At 43.6% G+C, this 22,213-nt stretch overlaps 1 long non-coding RNA gene across 1 annotated transcript in view; it reads right to left on the reverse strand.

Moving 5' to 3' along the window:
• The window catches only part of LOC134359168 (uncharacterized), a 36,869-nt gene that overhangs the window by 11,758 nt on the left and 2,898 nt on the right, over positions 1–22,213 (reverse strand). The window contains exon 2 of the long non-coding RNA XR_010021055.1: positions 292–571. This is a non-coding gene — a long non-coding RNA (uncharacterized LOC134359168). The remainder of the gene's footprint in view (positions 1–291; positions 572–22,213) is intronic.

Consider the following 22,213-nt stretch of genomic DNA (forward strand, 5'->3'; position numbering starts at 1 on the left):
TAAACCCTATCATCTGTGTGCTGCTGGCTCTGTGCAATGCTCCTCTCAAGATTCAAGATGCAATATTCAAAATTCACATTTATTTATTAAAACAGACAGTAAAATGTGTTGTCTGCCTTAACGAACAACGTACTGGGGCAGCTGGCAAGTGTCACCACATATTCCGCTGTCAACACAAGATGCCCACAATGCTCAGTAGAACAACACGGAACACAACAAGCAACAAAACGATATCAGCAAAAGAAGCCCTGTTCCTCCTCCCACTTATGAACATACAAAGGACTGACCAACCTTGTCATACTACAGCTTCCAGCAGAATCGGATTCAGACGCTGACTCACAGACATCGTGGCTTCGACTACCCCAGTGGACTGGCAGAGATTCGCTTCAGACTCCTCTAGTGGATCTTGCTGGACGGTGTGAGGGAAGAGACTGCAGTAACAGCGGAGGGGGACGTTGAGCTGTTCTTGACCTAGAAATCCTGGTTTCACCACATGGCCAGCAGTCTGATTGACAGGCAGCATCACGGGCTCTGATGGCATGACAGCAGTAGAATCAGGAATACTGTCATCCTAAAAGAGACAACACTTTATGTGAGTCGAATCAAGTCTCTGGTGCTCTCTTGTGAAGCTACCTTAGCAAACCCCAATTAGTTTTTGGAACATGGGTTGCTAGATTACTTCAAGGAGTCATTAGGTAGTGCTGGTCATTAACATAAATTAAGTATTTGTTGCATGTTTCAATGTACATGAGGTAAATAAATGAATCTGAATCTGAATTCAGAGCCACAAGAGATCAGTATGCAGAGCCAATTCTAGTGTGGCACCCACACAAAAAATAGAAATAGCAGAAAATATTCTTGAGCTGCATAGGATGTGGAAAAGATTAATGTGGAGTTTCCAAGACTCAAAGGATTAGATTAGATTATTAGATTATGAGGACACTCAGTCCTCGTTTATTGTCATTTAGAAATGCATGCATTAAAAAATGATACAACCTTCCTCCAGAATGGTATCACAAGAAAACACAGGACAAACCAAGACTAAAACTGACAAAACCACATAATTATAACATATAGTTACAACAGTGCAAAGCAATACCATAATTTGATAAAGAGCAGACCATGGGCACGGTTAAAAAAAAGTCTCAAAGTCCCGATAGCCCCATCATCTCACGCAGGCGGCAGAAGGGAGAAACTCTCCCTGCCATGAACCTCCAAGCACCGCCAACTTGCCGATGCAGCACCATTGGAAGCACCCAACCGCATGAGTCTGTCCGCAAACTTCAAGCCTCCGACACAGCCTCTCCGAGCACCACCCTCTGCCGAGCGCTTTGACCCCGCCCCAGCCGCCGAGCAACAAGTAAAGCCGAGGACTCAGGGCCTTCTCCTCCAGAGATTCTGGACCACACAGTAGCAGCAGCAGCGAAGCAGGCATTTCAGAAGTTTCACCAGATGTTCCTCTGTGCTCTCACATCCGTCTCCATCAAATCAGGAAAGTGCACAGCACCCTACTTGACAAATAACAGACATCACCACCGGAGAGGCCGCTGCGAGCTGCGTCGTGCCGCCATCTTCTCCTCCCGCCCGGATTGAGTTATAGAGAGAGTTATTAAGCAGGCTAGGACTTTAGTCAATGGAGTGAAGGAGGGTGAGGAAACTCAGGGAGGTGTATAAAATCATGATTACATGAATGCATACAGTCTTTTTTCCAAGGGCTGGGAATCTAGAACTAGAGATTTAAGGTGAGGGGGAGATATATACTAGAAACATAAGAGGCAACTTTTTCACCCAAAAGTTGGTCTGAGTATGTTACAAGTTGCCAGTGGAAATGCTTGAAGCAGATCCATTAACAACGTTTAAAAGACAGTTGGACAGATACATGAACAGGTGGTGTTTAGAGGGATATGCACCAAATACATGCAAATGGAACTAGCTTCAATGGGCATTTTGGTTGCACGGTCCAGTTGTGACAAAAGGCTGTTTCTATACTGTATGATTCTGTAACCTCATGGAGAACTACAGGATGTGATGGTATTGGAAGTAAGGAGGACAGGTATTGAATCATCTTTAACCATCTTTTATCTTTCATAAAACTACTGTGCCGTGCCAATGGCTTTTGGGACTGCCTGGTGAAGTAAGCCATTGAAATAATACTAGAGGAAAATAATTTTAATGGAGACAAAGGTCTTGCTCCAAGTAAGAACTGGAATTCAATTGTAAACAAGGTGGGATAGCTGAAGCCTGATTGGATGAGGACCAACCAATCAGGAGGGACGGATGACGGGGATATATATACCACTGGACCAGATATACCCAGATATCATCCCTGATGAAGATGGCAGAATTTGTCATCAAAACTTAGGTTAAAATCGATTCCTGTACCCAGCTGGAAGCCCAAGAAGAGTTTATTTGTCATACAGCAAAATGCGCCTTTTGCATCAAATCATCTGGGCAACCCACAAGTGTCACCACGCTTCCGGCACCAACATAGCAGACCCACAACTCACTAACCCTAACAGTATGTCTTAGGAACAGGGAGGAAAGCAGAGCACCCAGAGGAAATCCACATGATCACTGGGAGAACATATAAACTCCTTATAGACAGCGGCAGGAATTGAACCTTGATCTTTGAGCTGGTGTGCTGTAAAGCGCTAACCATTAGCTACCAAAGGGCCCCGGTGACATGCAAACTTCCTCCCTTCCCGACCACTGAAATAATGCATACTGTGGAGGCCACCACAAGTCCTATCTGTTCACTGTGTGTTGATTTTTCTCACAATAGCAGAAGTATGTTTATGAATGAGTTGAGAAGTTCTCAGATGATGTGCCTCTGATACTCAAAGAGTTAAGTGTATTTGGAAGCTGCATGATCCAAGTCAGGGGTTCCCAACCTGAGTTCCGTGGACCCCTTGCTTAATGGTATTGGTCCATGGAATAAAAAAAGTTGGGAATCTCTGATCCAAGTACACAACTTATTAGTGTTACTTTTCTAAGGGCAGAATGGAATATATTAATGCGAAAGAGGAGCTGGAAATAATTGAGTTTGTTTTTAGGTGATGGTGCATATAACAGATGGGACTGATGAAGGGTCTCGGCCTGAAACGTCGACTGTACCTATTCATAGAGATGCTACCTGGCCTGCTGCGTTCACCAGCAACTTTGATGTGTGTTGCTTGAATTTCCAGCATCTGCAGAATTCCTGTTGTTTGCCTATATCTACAGCCATTGTCCCAAGTAGCCACAGCACCCATCCTTCCTCTACCATGACTTCAAACCAATCACCTTTAGTTAGTAGTAGGAGATGATGGGTACTTTGCTTTTAAAAGGTCCAAAAATCATTTTGCACCAATCACAGAATCACACTCAGTGAAGAAGTGCTAGTAAAGAGCATGACTATCGATGGCCAAAGTGACCAATCATGGTGAAGTGTGAAATAGCTTAATTAGGCATCTGATTCCAATACAACTTTCCCAAACCCCACCCAATTTCTCCATTGACATAGTTAATCACAAGCAGCTACTGAGGTAGCCAACAACCTCATTTGGATTGTATCTTTTAGGAAACATAGCATGAGCAAATCTGACAGACTGTAAATTTGATGATAGCAGAATATTAAAACCAATATATTTTTAAAAATATATGATTGAAATTTTAACTTGCAAAGTTTATATTGAGTTCAGGGCTCTGTACAATCCTGTGAGTACTATATAGTAGATACGTTTGTTAACAATCCCATGGAATGCAATAAGAGTATATGCTTTATAAATGTATGCTTGAATTTTACTGATAAGAAAATTCTTCTTTTTTCTTTTCTTTTATCTCAGTATAAATGAAGAATTTTCCGTAATGTCTCTACTTGGGGTGGGGGGGTGGGTGGGGGGGGGGGTTGTTGGAGCACAGTATGTTTGGCTGCAGGGTAATCTCTTAGATCAGAGGCTGTTTAATTTTTCAAGGGAAATGGGGCGCAGCATTTGAAACAGAGGAAATGCTACAGGTCAGTGCGGAGAAAGCAGGGTTATGTTCCATCCAGGACCAACATAAGCACAAGGGAGTCAGTGAAGATGTTTTGTGTTGTAAACTTCCTTTTAGTGTTTTACGTCAAAGAACTCTGCAGTCAACCTTGTATTCACTGCGGACAGAAATTTCAGACAGAATACATCAAAATGTGTTGCTTTCAGCACGTCTTCATTTTTAACTCTGGCACAGTCAAGTTAAGGTTGCAAGTACTGTGATGTACAGGTCCAATGCAGTAACATCACGGACATGTAGATTCAGACAAAACATAAATTATACAACAGTGAAGGAACAAAAAGAGTCTGGATAAAACAAGACACTGGTGCGGAAAAAAAACCACAGAGACAAGTTCATGGTTGTGTAAGAGGTGGTCTGCAGTATTGGGTTGCTGGCGTAAGATTAGTTAATTCATTTCAGCAGTGTTCAGCTCTGTCCATTCAAGTTCTGCAGTGCCCAGGACACATACACTAACTCTCATAACATTTGAAATATTTGTCAGGACAGGACTCAATCATACTGACCCCTGAGTTGAGCTCATTCAAAATTACTAATGCCATTTGTTGTCCTGGCTCATCCCACGCATAAACTTATTCAATCTCACCAGTCAATCGCAAATGAACATGTATTTTCTTGTAAATGCTATCACTTTACCTATGCACCTATGATGTTTAATACTTCACCGAACGTTCCTCAGCATTTCTTTCAAAACATTCTCAGCCTCTTCAGTCTCTGCAGATATTTAATCCAGCTCCTAGTTTTAGAGGCATTCAAAATTATGAGGGGTATAAATACGCTCCACAATCATCCCTGTAGCAAAGGAATCAGTTGTAGCCTGTCTGAATGATTACCGTCCCATTGCCCTGACCCTCATAGTGATGAAATGTTTTGAACGGCTTGTCAAGCCTCATATCACAGCCAGCCTCCCCTCATCGCTGGATCCTCTACAGTTTGCTTATCGTCCAAATCGCTCTGCGGAGGATGCAATATCCACCACACTGCACACAGTTCTCTCTCACTTGGACAACAAAGACACTTTTGCCAGAATCCTGTACATTGATTTCAGTTCAGCGTTCACTACCATCATCCTGCAGAGACTAGTGGAGAAACTGTTGCTGCTTGGCCTTAGCACTGCCATGTGTCACTGGATTCTGGATTTCTTGACAGAGAGACCATAGTCAGTCCGTGTTGGCAGGAATATCTCTGACTCCATCACACTGAGCACTGGATCCCCACAAGGCTGTGTGCTTAGCCCACTGCTGTTTACACTGCTAACACATGACTGTGCAGCCAGATTCAAGGAGAACCTGATCATTAAATTTGCTGATGACACCGCAGTCGAGGGGCTCATCAGCAAAAATGATGAAACAATGTACAGGGAGGAGGTCAAACACCTAGAGAGCTGGTGCAGGGATAACAACTTGATGCTTAATGTCACCAAAACCAAGGAGATGATCATCGATTTCAGACAGTCTCAGCCTGAGCACACACCCCTCAGCATTGGCGGCTCCACAGTGAAGAGAGTGGAAAACATCAAGTTCCTTGGGGTGCAGATCTCAGACAATCTCACCTGGTCCAGGAACACCACTGGGATTGTGAAACAGGCCCAGCAGAGATTGCACTTTCTGAGGAAGCTTAAACAAGCATCACTCCTCACTAACATCTTAACTACATTCTACAGAGGCATGGTTGAGAGTGTGCTGACCTTTTGCATCACAACCTGGTATTCCAACTGCAGTGCTGTTGACAAAAAAGCCTTGCAGAGGGTGGTTAGGGGAGCAGAGAAGGTTATTGGGGTCTCCCTACCTTCTGTCCAAGACTTCTTTCAGAGTCGATGCCTCCAGAAGACACGGTACATCATTAAAGACCCCTCACACCCTCTCCATGAACTGTTTGTTCTTCTGCCATCAGGCAAACATTACAGGAGCATCAAAACTAAAACCACAAGGCTACTAAACAGCTTCCTCCCACAGGCAGTTAGACTGCTAAATAGCTGCTCTACCTGACTCTGCTTTGGACACTTTTAACTTGCATGGACACTAATAACTTGATTTTAACTGACATGTGGCTGTTGTGTTTTACTATTTATTGTTATGTTTATTATTTAGTGTTGCGTTTGTTATGTTATGATTGCACTGCTCCTGAGAAATGCTGTCTCATTCTGCCTTGCAGAGCTGATGTACAGTTAGAATGACAATAAAGTTTTTTGAATCTTTGAATCTTTGAATCTAAATACAAGTAGGCTTCTTCAAACTGAGGTCAGGTGAGGCTAGAACTAGAGGTCATGGGTTAAGGGTAAAAGATTAAATGTTTAAAGGGAACACAAAGAGGAACCTCTTCAGGCAGAGAATAATGACAGCAGAATGAGCTGTCAGCGTAAGTGCCGGATGTGGGTTCGATTGCGACATGTATGAGAAATTTGGATAGGTATTTGTTTGAGAGGGCTATAGAGGGGAACAGTTCAGATGCAGATGGGACTAGGCAGAATAACAATTCTCATCATCCCTGTGTTAAATGGGTGAGGAAATCACAATCACAAGTGGAAACATGCTCTTCACATCCATCCCATCGTAACCCCTCTGGATCCCATATCAGTTTCCATCAATTCCTCTCTCACTTAGTCACACAGTTACGGAGTGCCACAGCACATAACTGAATGATGCTGAGAGTGAGAGAGGAATTGACAGAAACTGATACAGGGTCCACAAGGGTCATGATGGGGTGAATGTGAACAGCATGTTTCCTCTTATGATTGTGATTTCTTCACACATTTAAGACAGAGGTGAGAATTTTTTTTCTCACTGAGAATCATGAATTTGTGGAGCATTCTTCCTTAAAAGACAGTGAAGCAGAGTCTGAATATCTTAAAAGCAGAAATAAATAGATCCAGGATAGGGAATGAGATGTAAAGTTGCCTTGGGTACAATAGAATTGCAGAGGAGACATTATAATCAGAATAGTTACAATCTTGTTGAATGGTGGAGCAATACACACACACACGCACACACACACACACACACACACACACACACACACACACAAATTGCTAGAGAAACTCAGCAGGTTAGGCAGCATCTATGGAAAGTAATAAAGAGTCATTATTTGGGACGGAGATCCATCATGACCTGATGAAAAGTCTTGGCCTGAAATGTCAACTGTTTATTCCTTTCCATGGATGCTGGCTGGCCTGCTGAGTACCTCCAGCAATTTGTATGGGTTACTCTGGATTTCCTGCATCTGCAGAATCTCTTGTGTGTATGAATGGTGGAGCAGACTGAGGCTAAAGATCCGTGGTTTATATGAAGCAGAGGTGAAGAGTTTTAGACATTAGGTGAAAGAATTAGGAATACGGTAAATCTACTTGCCCTTTATAAATAAGCAATTGAAGTGCATGTACAGAAAAATGACATCTGCTCTTGATTGCAAGGAAATGTTTTAAGATCTATTCATTCTCAACTCAATACAGTTCAGACTTGCAGTGCTACATCAGTTAACTCAGTAACAAAGCAGAACAAGTCTGGAAGAAAGCTGAGTGAGATTCCCTACAGGAGGAGGCCTCATCCTGGTTTATCTCAGAGTTGGTACAGCATCCTGTTTCCATTCCAAGTGTGGCACTGCTGTGAAACAGTTTTGACTTCACAATAATACTCCACTTGCAGAATGTAGCTGCCTTTCATTTAATTCAGGACATGCAAGGAATAATACTAAGCACTCAGAATAAAATAAACACCAGCTTGAATTAAGCTAAGCTCCTTATACAGAGTATAATTATTTTCATTAATATATCATAAAAGCAGTTGAAAATCACTCAGTTGCAAATGTTTTCATGAGCATGTCATGAAAAGACATTTTACTCTTTATCCCACAAGCACTTTAACCTGTCTTGAATGCAGCTGGTTGGCCAACCACAATAATTTTTGCTGATAGCATTTTAATGTGTAAATCCCCTGTATGAGAATTGATAGTTGGGATAGAGGCTGAAGCCACACTTGGCAGGTAAAATACAGTAACATCTGTGCATTCAATCAGTTGAGACAGAAAAACAGATAACCTTAATTAAATCACATTACAATTATGAGGAATAAATGAGATACGTGGAAGGCACACCAAGCCAAACTGAAGGAATGAGCTTTCAGCTAACTGAGGCAAATCATTTAATATTCTATTTGCAAAATAACTTAAAGAGATGACTAATTCTATGCATTATATATCTTTCCCATTTTGAAATGCTGTGAGTATGTTTTTAAGAGAACTTAAGATTACGCAGTGTGGAGGTCTGTGATTGGCAAGGATTGACCAAAATAGTAACCAAGGAACATGCCTACAATCACAAGCACCAAATGAAGTACCAACAGCATGATTCAGCAGCTCGTGAAGTGCATTGTATGAGACAAATGATTGTATGATATGTTGATAGCTAATCATATTATATGATATATTATCATATCAGAGGGTCAATCCTGAGGGCAGAACATAAGTGCCATCACAAAGAAGGCACAACAATACCACTACTTTCTTAGAAGTCTGTGTAGAACAGAACAGAACAGAAATGCAAAGAAATATTTTTAGTCAGAGGGTGGTGAATCTATGGAATTTGTTGCCATGGGCAGCAGTGGAGGCCAAGGCATTGGGTGATTTAAGGCAGAGATTGATAGGTATCTGAGTAGCCAGAGCATCAAAGGTTATGGTAAGAAGGTCGGGGAGTGGGACTAAATGGGAGAATGAATCAGCTCATGATAAATTGGCGGAGCAGACTCGATGGGCCGAATGGCCGACTTAAGCTCCTTTGGTCTTATGGTCTTAGATTCAGCATGTCATCTAAAACTTTGACGAACTTTTATAGATGCATGGTGGAGAGTATCCTGACTGGTTGCATCATGGCCCAGTATGGAAACACCAATGCCCAACAACAGAAAAGTCTACAGAAAGTGGGGGTGGATACAGGACAAAGCCCTTGCCACCATTAAGCACATTTTCAGGGAGCACTGCCACAAGAAAGCAGCATCCAACATCGAGGACATCCACCCCCACTCCAACCCCACCATCTAGGCCATATCTTTTCTCGTTGCAGTCATTGTGCAGGAAGTCCAGGAGCCTTAAGTCCCACACCACCAAGTTTAGAAACCCTACAACCATCAGGCTCATGAACCAACATGGATAACTTCATTCACCACAACTCCGAACTGATTCCACAACCTTACTTTCAAAGACTCTAAAATTCTTTCTCAATATTACTTAATTTTTTTATTTACACTATTTGTGTTTTGCACATTGGTTGTTTGTCGGTCTTTGTTTATTCATAGTTTTTCATAAATTCTACTGTGTTTCTTTATTTTCTTGTAAATGCCTGCAAGAAAATGTATCTCAGCATAGTATCTGGTGACATATATGTACCTTGATAATAGATTTGAATTTACTTTGACTTTATTTGTACGAGCTAAATTCACCTTATTCCTTGTGAATTTTTGTGGAGTGTATCAGTAAATCAGCATTTGCACTGTCACTCAACAGTTGCTTCTGAACAGTGCTAATAACAACTGGATATACAGCAAGAAATTATTTGTAACATAAATGAGGCCCTCCATTGCAGAAATTATTTGTAACATAAATGAGGCCCTCCATTGCTTGGGTCAACCATGCATGTTGTGTCCTAGCTGTGTATGAGAATATTCAGGCCTGGGCAGTTTGATATGGAGAGCAAGCTATTGCCTATGTAGCTGGCTCCCCATCTCCACGTGCCAAAGAATCCAAAGGAACGATAGAGACTGATACATTTTGGCTCCAGTGGCATCGCAGGAGTTGCCAGTCAGTGTTGAGCTCAACGTAGGACAGCCTTGGAGACTCCAGTTCTGGGTTTTTGCTCAGGGTTTACTCCCGAAGATTTCTCCATAAGTGGGTATAGCCGCAAGGCAGCGGAGGATTGGGATCAGAGTTTTCCTTCTCCTAGATGAGCTGCCAACCATAGCTGATGAGCTTCATCTGCCCGAAGTGATTAACTTTAAGGTGCCGGTAACCTGCCTTTTCCACTTCTGTCCGTAGAAATGGTTCTGCTAGGCTTAATAGCTGAAGCCACATGTGAAGGCCAGGAGCTAGATTTGGTCATCAGAGGCTATTTGAAATGCACATCTTTGGAAGATTTTTAATAGTAGTGGGAAATTATCCCCACTACCATCCCCTGGCTATTCCAACCTTCAGAAACCAACATCTATGATGCATTACATAAATTAGTTACAGTTTTCTGAAATGCAGATTAATGACTGGGGAGCAGGGTTACACCAATCAGGGAGGGAAAGAACACACATGCTGGTGATTCAGCCCATCTTGTTATTCATGCAGTATGAAAGAACAATTAACTTCACTACACTTCCCCTACTCTTTCTCTATGGATTAGCAGTTCCTCCTTCAAAGTACTTACCCAATTTCCTTTTGAAAGCTGCAATCGAACCCACCACTGCATCCTTTTCAGGCAATGTATCCCAGATTATAACCTTCAAAATGATAAAATGATCACAATGTCTTGGTCACTGTGTAAAGCCTAGTTTCAGCACTGCAGATAATAATTCATCCAATAACAGTGATGAGTGAAGGTAAAGCACGAAGGTAAGTTGTACATATAAATCACAAAATGTTGTGTCTGAAATGCATGAGGTGTTTTGTAACAAGTTGGATGAATCATCAGCACAAATGCAGGTATAAAATGTAATTGCCACTGGGGAGATACAGCTGCTAGTAATCAAAGCACACCAGTGGCTCCACTTCCTGAGAAGGCTAAAGAAATTCAGCAGCTCTCCAATGACTCTTACCAATTTTTTAGTGATTCACCACAAAAAACATCCTGTCTGGATGCATCACAGCTTGGTATAGCAACTGTTCTGTCCAAAGGAATTGCAGTGAGCTGTGAGTGCAGCCCTGTTTATCACACAAACTTGTCTGCCTTCCATTGACTCTGTCTGCACTTCCCACTGCCTAATCAAAGACCTCTCTCAAAGACCTTCCCCCTTCTCCCAGCGAGCAGAATCGGATTCAGGTTTATTATCACAGACATGTAGTGAAATCTGTTTTGTGGTTGCAGTGCAGTTCAACACATAAGAATTACTATAAGTGACCGAAATAAATAAATGGTGCAAAACCATGAATGATGATGTAGTGTTCATGGCTTCATGTACCGCTCAGAAATCTGATGGTGGAGGGGAAGAAGCTATTCTTAAAGCACTGAGAGTGGGTCTGCTGGCTTCTGTACCTCCTCCCTAGTGGTAGCAAACAGAAGCCATGTCCTGGATGTTAATGGTCTTTATTGATGGATTCTGCTGCCTTCTTAAAGCACCCAACCTTTGGAGCTGTTCTCAATGGATGGGTGGGTTGTACCTGCAATGGAACTGGCCAGCTCTATAAACCTCTGCAGGCTCTTACAATCTTGTGCATCAGATTTCTTTATACTTGAACGATGGATGTGAAAAACAGTCTGGCATAAAAATACAAAAAGCACAAGCAAGTTAATCATGGGTAACAAAGGTAGTTAAGGATCGAATTAGGTTCATCGAAGGGTTATGTAAGATTGCCTGACAGAGCCACACACCTGAGGATTGGGAGCAGTTTAAACTTCAGCAAAAATGAACAAAGAAATTTATTAAGTGAGCAAAGATGCATGGAACATAAAAATGGATTTTAAATGATTCTGCATGTATGTAAAATGAAAAAGACTGGTGATGTTAGGTATAGACTTCTTACATTCAAAATAGATGAAGCCCAAGCCTCTTCCCTGTGGTACCCCATTAAGTCACTTGGAAGAAGGTCCATCTGGGAAATAGCAAAGCAATTAAACAGATACTTTGGTTCTGCCCTCACAGAACTTATTTCCAGATATGTTAGGGAACCAAAGGTCCAGTGAAAGTGTGTAACTGAAAGAAATCAGAATGACTAAGAAAATAAGATTGAATAGTTACTGGCAGTGTCAGCTGGTAAATCCCCGGGGCCTGATAATTTGCATGCGTATGTACTGGAAAATGTAATCGTCCAAATCGTGGATACATTGGTTCTCATTTTCCAGAATTCTGCGTGTTATGGAATACTCCCTGCAAATTAGAAGGTGGTAACTGTAATCTTACTGTTTAAGAAAAACGGAGCAAGAAGACGGGAAGCTGGAGATCAGCTAGACTAACATCAATAGCTTCTTCTTCCAAAAGGTGCACAGGGGGAGCTCTGTGATCCACAACCTTAAGGAAGTGGGACGGCTCAGTCGCGTCCTCGCAGACTGACATACTGAGGATCTGCAAGTCCTTCAATGCCGGTCTGTACACAGAATCACAGCCTCCCGCAACTTCCTATCGTCTATCACGCAGGTCTTAGACGACGGCAAGCGGGAGAGTCTGGATCAGCCACTGACCCTGGACGAGCTGACAGGCTCCATCCGTTCCTTTGAGTCGAGTAAGACTCCCGGAAGCGACGGCTTACCAGCTGAGTTGCACTCGGCTCTGTGGAACTGGATGGGCCCAGACCTGCTGGAAGTGTACAACGCTATGCTTCTGGCCGGCAGCATGTCAGAGTCCATGAGGAGTGGCATCATCACCCTCATCTACAAGCAGAAGGGGGAAAGGGAGGATATTAGGAATTGGAGGCTCATCTCTCCTGAATGTGGATTACAAGATCCTGTCCAAGGCTATCGCCAACAGGGACAAGTCTGCTCTGGGACGGGTTATCCACCCAGACCAAACCTGTGCTGTACCGGGCAGGAAGATCTCAGACAGCCTCGCGCTGCTGAGGGACACCATCGTGCAGGACAGGTGGGTGAACGCCTGCCTGGTCAGCTTGGACCAGGAGAAAGCCTTCGACAGGAATCGCACACATACATGGCGGAAGTGCTCTCCAAAATGGGATTTGGGGAGGGAATCCGGAATTGGATCAGACTGCCCTACACAGATATCCATAGTGCAGTCCAGGCCAAAGGGTGGGAAACGGAGAGCTTTCCCATCAGGTCTGGAGTCTGGCAGGGCTGCTCCCTCTCCCCTGTCTTGTTCGTGTGCTGCATAGAACCCTTTGTGGAAGCCATCAGGAGGGATGAGGGCATAAGAGGGGTGACGCTGCCAGGCAGTGGAGGGACCCAAGTGAAAACCTCCCTGTACATGGACGACGTCACCGTCTTCTGCTCTGATCCGAGGTCAGTTCACAGGTTGATTGGCACCTGCGAACAGTTTGAGCTAGCGTCAGGGGCCAGGGTCAACCACACGAAGAGCGAAGCCATGCTCTTCGGCAACTGGCCCACCGATCCAGTGTCCCCTTCACCATCAGGTCTGACCATGTGAAGATGTTGGGAATCTGGTTCGGAGGGGCGGAGGCGTGCAACAAGAACTGGCAGGAGCGGACTGCCAAGGTGAAACAGAAACTGAGTCTGTGGGGAGGGCGCTCCCTGTCGATAACAGGCAAGAACCTGGTCATCAGGTGTGAGGTGCTCTCAGGGCTGCTGTACTTGGCGCAGGTGTGGCCTGTCCCCCGCTCCTGCAGCTCGGAAATCACCCGAGCTGTCTTCAGATTCGACTGGGGATCCAAGATGGAGCGGGTCAGATGGACCATCATACACAAGTCCCTGGACAATGGTGGCAAGAACGTCCCCAATGTCGCCCTCACCCTGATGGCCAGCTTCGTGTGTGGCTGCATCAGGTTGTGTGTAGAATCCAGGCATGTGGGCACCAAGTACCACTATGTGCCCAGGTTCTACCTGTCACCCTGGCTATGAAGGATGGGTCTGGCCCCACTCCCGCGCGACACCCCAGTCAGCTGGTCATTGCCACCATACCTGTCCTTCGTGGAAAAGTTCTTCCAGGAGAACGCCTTTGACCACAAGGCCATCAGGCAGTGGTCAGCACGTAATGTCCTGCAGGCACTGCGGGAGAAGGACGTGATGGACACAGTGGGGTGGTTCCCTGAGCAGACCGTCCAGTTCAAATGGCAAAATGCCTCATCGCCAGATCTCACTAACAGGCACCAGGACCTCACCTGACTGGCAGTGAGAGGGGCCCTCCCAGTCAGATCCCTCCTACGTCCGGAACGTCGTCTCCACACCCCACTGCCCACGGGAGGACTGCAGTGAGGAGGAGTCTGTGACCCACCTCTTTGCACACTGTCAGTTCGCAGAGAGGGTGTGGAGGAGGATGGACAGGCTAGTGTCACGTTTCATCCCCAGCAGCTGCGTAACAGAGGACTCTCTGATCTACGGGGTGTTCCCAGGGACGCACACGGAGACCAACATCCGGTGCTGCAGGCAGATCATCAACTCAGTGCAAGACGCTCTTTGGTCGGCTCGAAACTTGATGATCTGCCAGCACATGGAGATGTCCGTGGGAGAATGCTGCCGACTGGCACATTCTCGGCTGCAGGAGTACGTGCTGAGGGATGCACTGAAACTCGGTGCAGCTACCGCAAGGGCCCGGTGGGGAAGGACCACAGTTTAGGTTTCTTCACCCGCAAGAGTGGGAGGGGTCGGGTGGCGGGGAGTATACCCCTCAACAATGGTGTGGTAAGGTGAACAACTGGAGTGCCACGTGGGTGGCCAAAAGTATGGATAATGTACAGACTATAATGGAAACATATGTAAAGGATGGAAAGTTATTGAATGGTTTATTGTATATAATTTTATTTTTAAATAAAGTATATTTTGAAATTTAAAAAATAGTGACAAAAATGCTGAAACCTAATAACAAGGACAAGATATAATAGGACACTTGGAAATATTGAGAGTCAACGTGAATTACGCAAGGTGAAATAATGCTTGACAAATCTTTGGAAGCTCATTATGGATGTAAATGACAGAATAGAGAAGGGTAAAACAGTTGGTGTCATGCATTTAGATACAGTATTCAGAAAGCCTTTGATAAGGTGTCACATAAAACACCAGTGTGGAAAATTGAAATAAAATGCAATGCTATGGATTAAAATTTGGTTGACAAACAGGGAATAGAGAGTAGAAATAAACAGGATGTCTTTGGAAGATGCCACAGACCAGTGGGGTCCTGCAGAGATAAGATGAGCAAATGTACAGGTGAAGCCAACAGTTAAGAAGGCAGCTGGCCTTCAAAAAGAGGATTTAATTACGGGAGCAAGGGATTTTTGCTATACTTATCAAGGCCCTGGTGTGTTTACTCATAGTGCACCAAAGAAAGGATATGGAAGCTATGGAGAGAATGCAGCAAAAGACTACCAGGCTGACTCTGATGATGTTGAGGCAGTCGTATAAAAAGAGATTAAGTTGACAAGGTTTATATTCATTGGAGTTTAGAAGAATGAGAGGAGATCTAATTGTAACATATAAAAATCTGACCTGGCAAGACAGCCGGAATTCAAGAAGGATAATTCCACTGTCTGGGTTCAGGTTACAACACAAGAGATTCAGAACTGAAGTGGGAAGAATTTTCTTCACTCAGATGGTGGTGAGCTGTGGAACTTACTCCCACAGATGCTGTAGAGGGCAAGTCACTGAATATACTTAGGAAGGCAATGGATAGATTTCTACACACAGAAGGTATCAAGAATGAACAGTAATTATCTTATTCAATGCTGGCGCTATTGATAAGGTCTTTCCATCTGAATCATCCATTCTCTTCTTTGTGAGTGTGCAGTGAAGGTCTGAGGTTTCACCTAAAAGTACCCGTCTACGATGGCAGTAGAGTAAACATCTACAGCACCACATCCAATAAGGCACAAATGCATCATCAAACATAGAACATAGAGAACACAGCCACAGGAACAGGACCTTAGGCCCACAATGTTGTGTCAAACTAATTAAGCTAATGATATCTAATTAAACTAATCCCTTTTGCCTGTTCATGGTCCATTTTCTACATATTCATGTGCCTATGCCACCTGTGCTAAAGTAATTAATGCACAGAATTGCACAGATCAGTTTCCCAGTTATGTAAACTTCACACAGAAATGTTTACCAGCACCATTTGTCCTAAGTAAAATAATTTGTATGTATGAATTGATTTTTGAAAAAAATGAAGGGAAATGGATCCAGTTTCTGCTTTTTACATCCTACTTATTATATTCAATTGATGTTCAAAAACTATTCCCAAGGTGATCTGGGAATAAAATATTTAGTCTACTGTTTTTCCACAGCTAATCAGTAGTCCCAAACTACCCAGGGATCAAGGAACGAATGTAATGCATCTTGTTTAAATAGTTAATTAAATGTTTATCCAAATGTGGTTACCATAATGTAGAAGCACAAAAAAAACTTTCATCTCCGTCAACTGCAACATCTAGTAGAAAACGCCAATCTAATTGGACTGCATTTCAAAGCAGTTCTTTGGTTGTGAATCATAGAATGCCCTTAAAATTGTGATTTATCGGTATATAATTATAAATACTTTTACAAACTTTTAGTAGTGTTGTTTTAATGTTGTGAAAGGTTCCAACTGATTTTAAGATGTGTTAGTAGACAGACATTGAAAGAAATAAAAGAGCCAGAAATGGTAGCAGGACAAGCAGCTTCTATGGAGAGAGGAGTTAATGCCTTAAGTCAGTAACTGTTCGCCAAAACTACCTGGCAGAGATAGAAGAGTAGTGGAGAGAGATTTAAAAGAAACATGAGAGATAACTTCTTTACACAGAGGGTAGTGAGCAGCTGGAATGAGCTAGATGCAGGTAGAATTGCAACACTTGAAACATTTAGATAGGGACATGGAGGGGAGGGCTTGGAGGATTAGGAACTGAATGTGAGCAAATGGGATGAGCAGGGAGGATGCTGTGGCCAGCATTGACCAGTTGGGCCAATGGACGTGTTTCCATGCTGTATTACTCCATGATTAAGTGAGAGAAGAAATGTGATTTAGTTTGAAGAGAGGTGTGGGAGAATGGGAAGAACAAAGGAAATTAAGAGGTGAAGATGAGGATTATTCAGTAACACAATGGTTTTAAAGCTGTTTAACCTTGATCTTCACCCTATTGCAGATGTCCACTTTGTTGTCTCCATCCATTCCTCACTCTCTGCCTCTTAAAACACTTTTGATTTTTTTTTGCATCTCCCCTTCCCTATTTCCCAACAATTCGATCTTTATTCCAGCTCCCAGAGAAATTCTATTCCCAGTTTATTTTAAACGTAACTTATTTCCACACGTTCCCATGCCAACCAAGGTAGGGAACAATTTTTAGTGGCTTAACCTATCATTGTTGAAACATGGGAGGAAATTGAAGCATTTGTAGGAAACCCACACAGATATGGGAAGTGTGCAAACTCCACGCAGAGTGCACCAGAGGTCACTGGTGCTGTCAGTCAGCAGCTCTATTAATAGGCCATCTGATGAAACACTAACTTTACTTTATGCTTTCCACTTCCCAGCATTTTTGATTTTCTCTTTTCCATTTCCAGTGTGTGCAGCCTTTTTGATTTTTAATTTACGTTATAAAGCAGAACTGACCTTTCTTATTTTCATGAGGTCATTTTAATCAAAAACTAATCCCTCATATTTTAGAACGTAGAAGGCTACAGCACAGTACAAGCCCTTCAGCCCACAATGTGGTGCCAACCTCGTAACCTAATTTATTGAAGAATTACAAGAGACTGTATAGGAGATCCGCTCTGGGTTCCTGGAACAGAACATTTCATTCAAAGGAGAGACTGTTTAGACCGGGTTTGTTTCCCTTGCAATGGGAGATCTGAGCTCAGAGAACAACAGCGTGAAATGGCAATTAAAGGCGCCTCCAATTTGAGGTCAGTTATTTGCAATGTGGCTTCTGCCCAACCTCATAGAAGAACTTTTCTATGAAGGACCCGACCTCAGTTTTCAATCTTCAGGTTATGTTATCTTATGTTATCTTCAGGTCACTGTATCAGTGGTGCCCCTTCACAAATCACATTCATGTGGTATCTGGACTGCATGTTGCAGCCGGTGGTCCTCTGCAGTGACAATGGGCCACAGACAGCTTGGAGTGTGTCTAAATACATGTCCCTGTCTCTTCCTTGAACAAAATGAACTCATAGTCTTTGACCTATAAACTCCAATTTCTCTTTGCACAGATTTTGCCTGACTGTTGTGTGTCTCAGGCATTTATAAGTCAAGGACACATATTTCCAAAGTGTCACTTAGTGAAAGTTGTGTATTATACATTTTTTTTTCACCATTGCTAGGTCATTCCGTAAAACACTGCAAAGCTGGCTAAAAATTTCCTGTTACAAACTGAACATTTAATATCAGATGTGCAGCAAATAAGATTATTACCTCCACCATCAACAATCCTGTTTTTCTTGTACGTTGCTCAGCTATGACTCCACTAAGATATTATCCTCCCGTCCTTCAGAGGTACCCTCCACATCCTCTCAACCTGGGGTCCACAGACACCTTGGTTAGGGTCCATGGCATAGAAAAGTTTGGGTACCTTGACCTAAATGGATTTGGTGGATTCCTCACTGCTTCTTTAATCCTTTGCACCCCAAAACCCTGAATGCCCACGTCCAGACCACAAATTTTGGGCCAAAGAGGATTCTGGGACTTGTTTTGATGTAGAATGACTCAGTACAATACAGGAATGGATCCTTGTTGCCCAGGATTATTGCGATCATAGGATATGTAAATTTTGACCTATCCACAATGCTCCAAACAATCCTCTGATCCCTGAAGTACTGATGATCTCAATCCCTCTGTCCCCATGCTGATCCAGTTTATCAACTCCAACCTAAGCTCTTCAACTAGGGGTGAGAACACTGGGCCTCAGCAGCTGGCCTTCTCTTTCCCTTTCCCTCTCTATTGCCTGTCAGATCTCCAGATCTATAAGACCATAAAACCATGAGATATATGAGCAGAATTAGGCCATTCCGCCCATCGAGTACGCTTGGCCATTCCATCATAGCTGATTTATTATCCCTCTCAACCCCATTCTCCTGCCTTCTCCCTGACAATTGCAATTCAGTCTTCAAACCACATTGCAACTGCTCCAAGTCTGTGAAGGGAAAAATGCAATGCTGGGTCTGTGGCAGCACTGATGTTTGCAGTCAGGACCCATGATAGAATTGGTCAGTAGCTTCCTACACAATATCCTTTTTGCATGCCCTTCCTTGTGTAAAAACATGACTGTGCTTTAGTATTTTAACAGTATTTTAGCACTTGGCCATTCCTGTTAGGCCGGAACTGTGCCATGACCTGGTCAACAACTCTGCGGTCCTCGTGTCGGTATGAAGTTATGTTTCAGTGTTCAATTCCCATCGCAAACCCTTCCACACCTTTAAATCTGGCTTCTAACTGTTTACAGTGGGGAAAACAATGCATGTACAAACTTCTTTCTCAGTGACAAATACCAACAGCTCATTGTTGACCACAAATCTGGCACCAAAGTGATCTCTGGGATAAATAGTGTACCAGGTGTTTTCACTGTGGGACTCCTGTCTCGAGACTGGGCCTTTGTCAGACAGTATTCTACCAACCAAGTAGTCATGATATTAGAATAGGACTCTTCAGGTGTGAGAAACAATTCTACTTGGAATGAAATGAAATAGAAATTCTCCTCAAATAGCAGTTAACGCTGGGTTAATTGTCAATTTCAAATCAATTGGTCCGTAGAGTTAGATCAGCTTTAACTGACAAAGCAAGGCTTTGTTTGACTCAAGTTATGATATTTGCTAATAGTGTGAAAAATGCCTGTTTATAAATGCAAGGCTTACTAAGTAGAATTAACCAAACCGCAGCTATCTGAATGACAAATGGCAGCACTGTGGTTGAATTCCTGCACAAGTATACAGAGTCCTGGACTATGGACATTGAAACAGGAGTTCCAAGTCCCACCTGAGTAGTTGTAGATTCTAAATTCAATTCCAGAAACCTGAAGTAAAAAGCAAATGATAATAAGCCCGCCAGATCATCTCAAGATCCATCTGGTTCACTAATGTACTTCAAAGAAGAGTCAACCTTCAAAGGAGGGTCAGGCCCAGTTAAATATCCACAAAATAGCTTCACTTGCCCCTCTATTCCGAGGCAATTAGGTAATAAAAATGATGGGCTTGCCTGCAAAGCCCACATTAGTGAATGACCTTTAAAGAAAGTGCAATGACTCACATGCACTAAATACAGAACAATGTATGTATTGCCCATTTCCTGTATGCTATGTTATGGTTTCATGAAAGTTATTCAGATTATCAACACAGATGATCTTTGATTAAAAATTTGTTCTACCCATTGGCACAAAGGAAACAGATGTAAAATCAGAGCAACACACACAGAATGCTGGAGGAACTCAGCAGATCAGGCAGCGTCTTTAGAGAGGAATAAACACTCCATGTTTCAGGTTGAGTGTGTGGAGGAGGGGAAGGGGTACAAGCTGGCAGGTGATAGGTGGAACCAGGTGAGGGGGAGGTGCGAGGGTACGGGGTGGGTGGATGCAATGTGAAGCTGGGAGGTGATAGGTGGAACCAGGTGAGGGGGAGGTGCGAGGGTACGGGGGTGGGTGGATGCAATGTGAAGCTGGGAGGTGATAGGTGGAACCAGGTGAGGGGGAGGTGCAAGGGTACGGGGGTGGGTGGATGCAATGTGAAGCTGGCAGGTGATAGGTGAAACCAGGTGAGGGGGAGGTGCGAGGGTACGGGGGTGGGTGGATGCAATGTGAAGCTGGCAGGTGATAGGTGAAACCAGGTGAGGGGGAGGTGCGAGGGTACGGGGGTGGGTGGATGCAATGTGAAGCTGGGAGGTGATAGGTGAAACCAGGTGAGGGGGAGGTGCGAGGGTACGGGGGTGGGTGGATGCAATGTGAAGCTGGGAGGTGATAGGTGGAACCAGGTGAGGGGGAGGTGCGAGGGTACGGGGGTGGGTGGATGCAATGTGAAGCTGGGAGGTGATAGGTGGAACCAGGTGAGGGGGAGGTGCGAGGGTACGGGGGTGGGTGGATGCAATGTGAAGCTGGGAGGTGATAGGTGGAAGAGGCAAAGACCAGAATGGAATGGAAAAAGAAGAAGACAGAGGAAAAACATTACCTATGAGATTACAAAGTACTCTTGCTTATCCCTAGCCAAAGAAAGAACTATTTTAGGCTTGCATAACTTCAACTTTGATCATCACAAATCATTTTGATATTTTACTTTAAAAGTATTGCTTGCTTTAGAAAGGGCTCCTTTACAATATGGGTTGTTTGCTCCAGTTCCTTACCTAGCCATGCCCTAACTTGGTTCTGTATCTAAACAAGTTGGAGAAATTGATCTTCATGCCATCAGGCTGGAGGCTACCCAGATGGATTATGAGATGTTGCTTCTTCAACCTGTGTGTGGGCGTGGCCTCATCATGGCAGTAGAGGAAGCTGTGGAACAATGTTGCAATGGGAATGGAAAATTGAATTGAAATGCGTTGCCACTGGGAAATCCCACCTTTTGTGGCGGATAGAGTGATGGTGCTCAATGAAATGATCCCCCAATCTATATCAGGTCTCACCAATGCAGAGAAGGCTGCACCAGGATTACTGGATACTGTAGATTACCCCAAAAGACTAGCAGGCAAAGTGTCACTTACAGTCCTTCCCACCTCCCCCTTCTTTCTTTTTCCATTCTCCATTCTGGTCCACTCTTCTCCTCACCTGACCCTCTGGTGCCCTTCCTCCTTCACTTTCTCCCATGGTCCATTCCCTCTTCTTCAGCCCTTTATCTAATTCACGTATCACCTTCCATCTTCTTTCTTCATTCACCCTCCCCAAAAATCCCATCAATCGGTTTCACCAGCTGGTATTCCTTCCTCTCTCCTCCCACATATTCTTATTCTGGTTCCTCCACCGCCCCCCCACCCCTCCTTTCCAGTCCTGATGAAGGGTCTTGGCTGGAAATTTCAGCTGTTATTCCCCTCCGTAGATGCTGCCCAACTTGCTGAGCTCATCCAGCATTTTGTATGTGTTTCTTTGGACTCCCAGCACCTGCAGAATCTCTTGTGTTTAGATACAGAACCAAGTTAGGGCATGGCTACGTAAGGAACTGGAGCAAACAACCCATATTGTAAAGGAGCCCTTTCTAAAAGCAAGCAATACTTTTAAAGTAAAATATCAAAATGATTTGTGATGATCAAAGTTGAAGTTATGCAAGCCTAAAATAGTTCTTTCTTTTGGCTAGGGATAAGCAAGAGTACTTTGTAATCTCATAGGTAAAAAGAAGTGCTTATTCTTTGATGTTAGATAAGTATTATTTTTCTTAACATTATCATGTCATATCATTTTCCTTCACTGCTGCCTCTAGGAACTTTGGGCCTGG

This window comes from Mobula hypostoma, chromosome 20 (genome assembly GCF_963921235.1).
Source record: "Mobula hypostoma chromosome 20, sMobHyp1.1, whole genome shotgun sequence".
NCBI classification, from domain to species: domain Eukaryota; kingdom Metazoa; phylum Chordata; class Chondrichthyes; order Myliobatiformes; family Myliobatidae; genus Mobula; species Mobula hypostoma.